The following is an 8,363-nucleotide window of genomic DNA, read 5'->3' as shown; positions in this document are numbered from 1 at the left end:
TCGTACTTATGCGTGTGGTTATAGTGTCGGTGTGTAATGAGGTTGTATGAGTGTGGTCGTAGTTTTCGGAGTTGATTTCATCATATTGCATCAGCCAATATTTGCATGTTGTCGCTTAAGAAGTACCGTTTTAGCGGGGCGACAGCGTTGTGTCGCTGTCGCCGAGTGAGGTTCGGGAGTAGGCACAAAGAATAATTGAGAGACACAAGTCAGTTGCGTCTAGGATTCAAGTGCGAACGAAACTCGCTGCGCGAAACGATGACCGATACTAATACTGTTCCGACATATGTATGTTTGTATGTACATGCATATATTTAGTGGTTCAATATATCAAGTCGACATCAATTTCAAATGGCTCTACTGGATTAGTGTAGTCCTAAGTCCTATGTAATCCAATGATTTGTTTATGCGAGTTATATCGTTTGTAATTTTTGTGTACGGCCAACAGAGCTTCGACACGCTCCGATGATGACTCGTCCATAGACCGATTCTATCCTAGCTTGCCAATCATGATGCTATAAGTGATGCTCAGTTGAAACCAATTTCAATCGAACCAAATAAAAGTTCACTTAATGACAAGTGAAGAGCAACTCAAGAGGGTAAACAAATGCCTGCGATCGTAATAAATCACAATATATTACGCTGTCAGTGTTAATCTATACTTGAGTAACTATGTTGATTGAGTTATGTAGATTGTTGATTGTCTATTATTTGGTGAACACACACTCAGACATACTCCCGGTTTAATTGTTTAACCATCAGATATGTCGATCCGGAAGCCATCTTGTCCAATTGCTGGGGCCGATATCCCGTCTTGTGTCCTGGTTGTTGTTGTTCCTGCTTGATTAATCCTTCTGCCGAAACATAGTTAAATCAATGACTCTGCTAGTGCAACATACGACATGATGACGGAATGATTTATCGGTGAGATCCATTGTGGAAGTTGAATCTCAGGCCTATAGAAGCTCTGTTGACTTATTTAGAAATGGATTTTGATGAAGTGGTTGTGTGGTTAAATTGACAAATCGCATGTAATATGAATACATGGTGATGGTTGATGTGCTATGACCCGTTATGTTATATATATCTGTGTTGCGGAGAGATGTATTGGGGCCCGAGTCGATATTTTTGTGATTCCTCTAGAGAGGAGCCCCCTGGAATAGGTATCAAGTTGTATAATTCCAGCAACTGTGTGGATATAAGTGGCAATGCTATTTTAAGCACAGCATGCCTGCTTACCGCTCCTTCGGCTTGCGTCATTTTATATAACTGGACACCATTTCCATTCGTACATTCCTATTGTTTAATGATCCTTCATTTGTTCTAATTGATCTTGCAGTTGGCTTGGCGATATTGACAATGGACTAATTGTGTTGTTTCGAACATCCGTCAGTACTTTTACAATTTATGTTTGCATTCGTTGAGGGTTTGCTGCCGGTAATTTTAGTTGCTTTGTCAGAGATATATACCAATGAAACAGATTATGTTGGGCATTGTCTGTAATCATTGCGTTAAGTTGGTCTTCCATGTTATTTAGACGTCTTTCAATTATAGCTTCGTCACGTTTTACAACGTTGAATGTGGAATCCACAAAGGAGGCTTCATTTTTTAAGACTGATACCAAATAGTCTACGTTTTGTTTCACCTACAAAAACCTTTCGGACATTTCCTTTGCATATATTGAATCCAAAACCCCAAATAAACTGCTCCTCGCTATGTTTCCAATTATATTCAGTGGCGCTCTTTTGGGTCTTGCTTGTTTGGAGTAAAAATGAGAAACGAAACAGAACCCGAATTGAAAAATATCTTAGAAGAGAAAATACAGGTATCACTACAAGATGATCGCAAGATCAGAAGCAGAAGCATGACAGCAAATACAAGAAGCACAAGCCAAATATAAGCGCAACATTGACAAAACAAGTAAGAACACTCTAAAAATGTGTGTACATTTGATGATTCCTTGTGCCTGTTACATACTTTTACACAACATTATACCCTGATTTCCCATTTTCAATGGGTTCAGGGTATACAAATTAAACTATTTATTTTATTCTTCCACCACCCCTGGATTAATAATTATCCATTTTACATGGGTGCCCATAACACTAGCCCTTTTATGATAACCACTCCCGATAACCATAACGAAAACCAGTTATTTACTTATATTTATTTTATAATTTTAGTGTTATTAAATTAGAAGCCGCTACATTTAATTAAATTACTTTATGTTATACAATTATATATTTTATAACAACAATTTGATATTAGCTCTATAATGTTTAGTAAAGATGCTCCAATAAAAAGTCCGATAACACCTCCAATTGAAACTTTAAATAAATAGTAAAAATTATTATATTAATATTAAACGAGTAATTATGTTGATTATCGATTAAATATACTCTGATCGTCGAACAAGGTTTACAAGAAAATATTGTTTTTTTTTCGCCTGTTTGAGGCGAAGCATTTTATAAACTTTTATATACTATACTGACTACGGAATACACGATTATTTGCGTGTTTACAGATAAGCTTTCATTCAGATCAAAAACAAGTAAGAAGGCTCTAGTCGAGACTGCTTGACTAGGATGAACACACAGATACTCGTAAATCCACGCTCTGCTAATTGCGCAGTAAGCAGCGACTGCGCTTGTGCGGCCAATATTCTGAGAATTTATTTGTTGAATAATTTCGTTTAAAGACGGACAATTAAAAAAAATTTAAACTTTCAGGATGTAATAATAACGTTAAAATGTATGCATGTATGTTATAAAGCACAACTCTCTAGCACTTGAAAAATGTTTTCTACAAATTGTTGGCGAAGGGGCAGTGGTATCTAAAATCTGTTGATTACAAAATGTTTGTATTCATCATATGTATATACACAAAAAATCTGAAGTCTCTAGGTCTATAAGTATTCAATTGAGGCTGAAAAAACTAAATCAATTTTTCGATTATTCTTAAGAAAAAAGTTATTGGATGATTTAAGAAAAAATAATGCAATCTCGTACTGCGTATGGTATACACGAGTATTCATTCCAAATCCGTAACCAAGCTGCGTGAACTACCGACAGCTTCAATGTCCACATGCGTGCGCTCACTGGGCACTACAGAGCAGATAGCCAGTGGCATGATTTCTCAGATATTGCTACAGAAGCTTGATGTGCCCTGACAAGCTCAATGGGAAGAGGAATTGGACAACTAAGAGATGGCTCTTCAGATACCCAGATATGAAGAAGTCTCTTCGTTTCTTGAGCTTCGTTGCCGTGCTTGGAATCAATGGAATTCGATCCAGCAAACTATTTGTCAAGTAAACCGATGAATTATAGCAGCAAAGCTTTTACCAGCAGATCAGCATTTCTCGTAACGGATCACACACAGTTGGACTTTTATACCCAGAACCCATTGAAAATGGGAAATCAGGGTATAAAGTATTTTTTCAAAAAGTATGTAACAGGCAGAACGTTATCATCGCAGACCCCATAAAGTATATATATTCTTGATCAGAACGACGAGCTGAGTCGATATAGCCCTGTCCGTCTGACTTTAGATTTACTGTGTATATACATTTAATAAATACAAACCTTATCGACAATCTAAGGTGGCTGGAGAGTCCAGTCAGACATTCAAGGGGAGAGCCCAATCAGTAGAAGTGATTTGGGTCAGCTTATATTCGGACTAGAGAGAGTTTAGATCTTTTGTTATTAAACGTTGCATTGCCCTAACCATTATTTCTAAGTAAAAAATTGATGAAAGCCGTTGTTCAGATTGGGATACACTCTGATTCAAGCACCTTGTGGTGAACGACATTCTTTGTTTTTTGGTCAGGTGCAAGAACAAATAATGCTGATGGTTTGCCAAACCGAGCATGCCACGTACAATAGACCATGAGAAAAACATGCATTTTCTAGATTGAGGCCACAAATGATCATCATGTCGAAGGCAAGACAAATGGGGAATTGAATTCGTTTAAACTCAAAAGGCATATCTGTTGGGATCATTTGCATCCTAGGAATAAGAACTTCATCTTTAAATTTTCCTTTGAGCCAAGCCAACCTTCAGTTGGAAATTGTGCGGTGGTAAACCAGGTACATCCAAGAAGTTCAAAAATGCAGTTTGTTAGATAGATTTGAATGAATACAGAGTACCAACGATCATCCACATCTTTATTTTTAGACGCCAAAATCGCTCTATAACCCATTTAGTATTTTTGTGGAAAGCAATGATATCATTCGGAAATACTTTGTTGATAGTCTCATCTTTTAATGAGACGAAATTGCAAAAATGTTGAGGAAATGAAATCAAGCCACTCGATTCGTCAACAAGAATACGGCCATTACCGATATTCAGCAATTGCTTCAAGAAATCATCAGCAGATAACTTTCAACAATGCAACTTTCATATTTACAGACAGTTGAAGTTTGGTTACATATCGCCACAGGTTTGATGCTTTGAGAGAAGCGTTTATTTCGTCGGCAGCAGAAGATCTTGGAATTACTGGTAGTGTTTGTCGGAAATCGCCAGATAATAAAATCATTGAACCACCAAAATATCTCATCATTACGCAGATCTAAGATCTAATCTTTCCCTTCGAACCGATGATGCAATTAGGCAACGGAATATCGCGAGTCAATTATCTGACGAAGAACCAGCAATCGGCCGAGAAAGGCGCTGCGTTAAAATTGCCATTGATTTTGGCAACTTGACGTGCGACATCTAAAAGTGCTGTAGCTTCTTCTGGAATAGCGGCCACATTGTTAGAAGGATGCCGTACTCAGTTATTAAATCTTCAAGCTACTGAACAAGCGACATGTAACATTTCAAAACACTTTGCAATGGCTAAAGTTTTAGTAGCATCAGAAATTATCATATGGGACATATGCACAATGGCGCACAAACGCGCATTGGAAGCACATTCTTCACGGAAATAAAGGGAAATGGTGACGAGCCAATAATTCTATAAAAATAACTTATTAAAAAAAAAGCAAGTACAAATAAATTTTTCCAATGCCATAAAATACACAATAAATAATAACATAATTTCTAGCAAGTGTTGGTGCACCAACATACTTAGAAATCGTTGCAAAATGGTGGTATTGGCAATACCTAGGCTTAATGGTGGTACGAGATTGATTCTCGTATAGAGTTCAAATCCTTGCCGTAAGACAAAAGTCGTAAAGATTAAATGTGACAATTTTAACCTGTGTTGAATGGTATAATCCGTATAATTTTAAAGGAACCTAGTAAAAGTTAAGTTTAAAGCACAAACTATATAACAAAATTAAAAGGCGGTTATCTCTAATCAACAAGCAAAGCATAAATATGCAAAAATAAAAACATGAAAAAGAAATGCTTGCAATTATTTGGGCATTGTATATATTACGATCTTATTTGTATATATCAAAATTAATTAGGGTATATACAGACCATCAACCGTTAACTTTCGCTTGTAGGAAAAGAACCTATAATGCCAAGCTGAAACGTTGTAAGTCGAGAATTGAGGAGTATAATTTTGAACTTCTTTATAAGCCATGCAATTTAAATGTAGTCGCAGATGCTCTTTCGATAATTCCACTACAAGTTAATGAACTGATAAATGATTCCCCCTTCATGGTGACGGTATAGGGTGCTCTACAAAATGCTTCAGATCTAATACCTTATGTGGAAGGTCAGATTAATGATTAATTCTATTCAACCTTTTTGGAAATATTTATATGTTTAAAACAACAACATTCCAATACTCAATAATGGAATTAGTAAAGATTTCGGTAGATAGATACAACAACTCTGTACACTCTGTTACAAAAAGAAAACAAGCAGATATATTCTTCACCAGCAGATATATATTATAGGATAAATTATCAAGGATTGACAGATTTTACACAAATGGTACATGAAGAATTAAAAAGTTTAATAAAATACAGACAGGAACAATCAAACATTTGGAAAAAATAAAAGAACAACACCTATACAATACAATGAAGGAGACGAAGTATATAAAAGAAACATTCAAATTAAGACTAAGGACAAAAAAAGATTTGCAAAAGACGAAGTAACGGAAAACCGCAATGTGACAATCAAAACAAAAACTGGAAAAATTCTTCATAAATCACTCTTAAAAACACAAAAAAACAAGTAAGAAAGCTCTAGTCGACACTGCTCGACTACGAGATCCCCTGAACCCTACAAGCAACTGTATTTCAATAATAGTTAGCACACACACACGCATACAAAAAAATGCACGCACACACATACAAATAAACACACGCAGACACACACACTCACATATACAGGCGATTGCGCTTGGGTTGCGCTGCAGTGTTGGCAATATCATGAGAACTTTTATAACTATACGACTTTTACAAAGATGAGGGTGAGGGGGTGGATTTAGGGGTGGGTGGTAAATGAACAAAAACCGAAATTGTATAAAATTCATCTTAATTTACATTTTAAATTTGGAGACTCTAGCTTGAAAGATGTAGGAGATATAATTATTTAAGTGATCTTCGATAAGGTTTTTTATTAATAAAAAAAATTTTGGAATGAGTTATCGTGTTTTAGTGATAAACTTGATATGTTGAAGTTGAAAAGTTGAAATATCTGGCTATTATATCTTCTAAAATCGACGCGTTCAAACATACGGACAGACGGACGGACGGACAGATAGACGGACAGGGCCAAAACGACTCAGCTCGTCGGCCTGAACAAGAATATATATTCTTTGTGTGGTCTGCCACGTTTCCTTCTGCCTGTTACTTACATCTCAACAAAACCCTTATACCCTGATTTCCCATTTTTAATGGGTTCAGGGTATAAAAAGTGAAAATGCATATTTAATTATATTGTAATATTCTCTTTCAACTTCATTGACTTCCTTAGCGCCCACAGCATCCACAGAATTTTACACGTGGTATATTCTTTCTAGTTTCGATCGAATGATCGGAATTCTGGGATGTCAGAGGGAATGAAATAAATACGCTTACAATGTTGGATGAATCGTCATAAACACAAATAAATACTAAATGTATGGAACTACGAATGGTTTGAATTAACTTGAAGGTGGATATCGATGGCCCTCTTTATACTAATTTATGGACTCCGGAACCATCGACTATGGATAATAAATTTATATTGAATAAATATCATAATATTGGACATTTTATATTGGATGAATATCGTTATAATGGACATATGCACTCTGATCTGCGGGACGCACATATTTAGATGGGGAAGAGTTAAGACTGTCGACCATCTAAGGAGGCTGGAAAGTCCAGTCAGACATTCAAGGGGAGAACCCAATGAGCCGAAATTTGGGCCGGTTTATATTCGAACTAGAGAGAGTTTAGATTTTTGACAAACAATTATATAAAATATATTATTACATTGAACACAAAGTTGTTTGTATTCACAAGAACCCGGTGTGGTGGGTCCCCAATCGTGCTCTAGTGTGGGAGGGCTTAGCTTATATGTATGTAACTGAAGAATGATAAGAATATCAGCTTGGAGGGTTTAGGGTACACAATCTACAAATGCCTAAGATTCGCAAATTTGTCTCCTAGTCTTCGCCTGAATCATACGATTCTTCATCTCGGCCACTCCAGTACATCGCAGGCTGCAATTCCGCCCTATCAACAATCTTCAACATCAAGAGTGCAGTCATCTCTCAGCCCTCAGCGCCAGCCACAGCCCTCTTATCTAAGGATTGGCACAGAGATGTTGTGCTTCTGGCTACCGCAGTGGATCTGGCAAGGAATCGGTTTGGCGAACTTGTCCCTTGTCGTGAACTTTTAGATTCGGCTTCTCAACTAAATCTCATTACAGCCTGATTTGCAAAACTCCTACAACTGAAGAAAATAAAATTGGTTGCGTCTGTATGCGGGGTAGGCGACTTCAATGTTGCCATGGATGGAATCAGCATTTGCCTAGCTCATACATCTGAGCAGCTAGCATAACGGTTATGGTAGCTACAAATGTAGCTGGCAGGTAGTCCAGTTCTAATGTAATTCATACCGCAAAATATTGTCTTGGAAGATCCAGCTTTCCATAGTCCGCAACGTGCAGATCGGCTTACCGGAGCTAGCTTGTTTCATGATTTGCTGTCTGGGACTAATCAAGTTGATGCCTGGACTTCCATTGTTACAGAAGACTCGTCGTGGTTGGGTTGTTTCAGGTGGCAAGGCTCCCAACCACAACTCGGTGCTTCAAAGCTTCAAAGACGCCTTCGGATCCGACTACATAATTTTGTTGGACGCTCTCGTTTGTCGCTTCTGGGAAGTTGAGCCCTGCAGCGACTCCATTGTAGACTTTTCGGTTCCGTCCCCAACAACTAGACACTATCGTCCGCTGTGTGCACTAGGGATTATTCT

General features: G+C 37.3%; 2 long non-coding RNA genes across 2 annotated transcripts in view; one reads left to right on the top strand and one right to left on the bottom strand.

The window, feature by feature from the left end:
- Nucleotides 1-2,303: 2,303 nt before the first annotated feature.
- Nucleotides 2,304-8,363, bottom strand: part of LOC149091279 (uncharacterized) — a 139,884-nt gene continuing 133,824 nt past the window's right edge. The window contains exon 4 of the long non-coding RNA XR_016196948.1: nucleotides 2,304-2,327. This is a non-coding gene — a long non-coding RNA (uncharacterized LOC149091279). The remainder of the gene's footprint in view (nucleotides 2,328-8,363) is intronic.
- LOC149091281 (uncharacterized) overlaps nucleotides 8,094-8,363 on the top strand; it is a 115,328-nt gene continuing 115,058 nt past the window's right edge. Inside the window, exon 1 of the long non-coding RNA XR_016196944.1 lies at nucleotides 8,094-8,167. This is a non-coding gene — a long non-coding RNA (uncharacterized LOC149091281). The remainder of the gene's footprint in view (nucleotides 8,168-8,363) is intronic.

The sequence above is a fragment of the Drosophila navojoa genome, chromosome 5 (genome assembly GCF_054131105.1).
Source record: "Drosophila navojoa isolate 15081-1374.11 chromosome 5, UAZ_NAV_1.0, whole genome shotgun sequence".
Classification (NCBI taxonomy): domain Eukaryota; kingdom Metazoa; phylum Arthropoda; class Insecta; order Diptera; family Drosophilidae; genus Drosophila; species Drosophila navojoa.
This window is presented reverse-complemented; position numbering and strand designations above follow the sequence as displayed.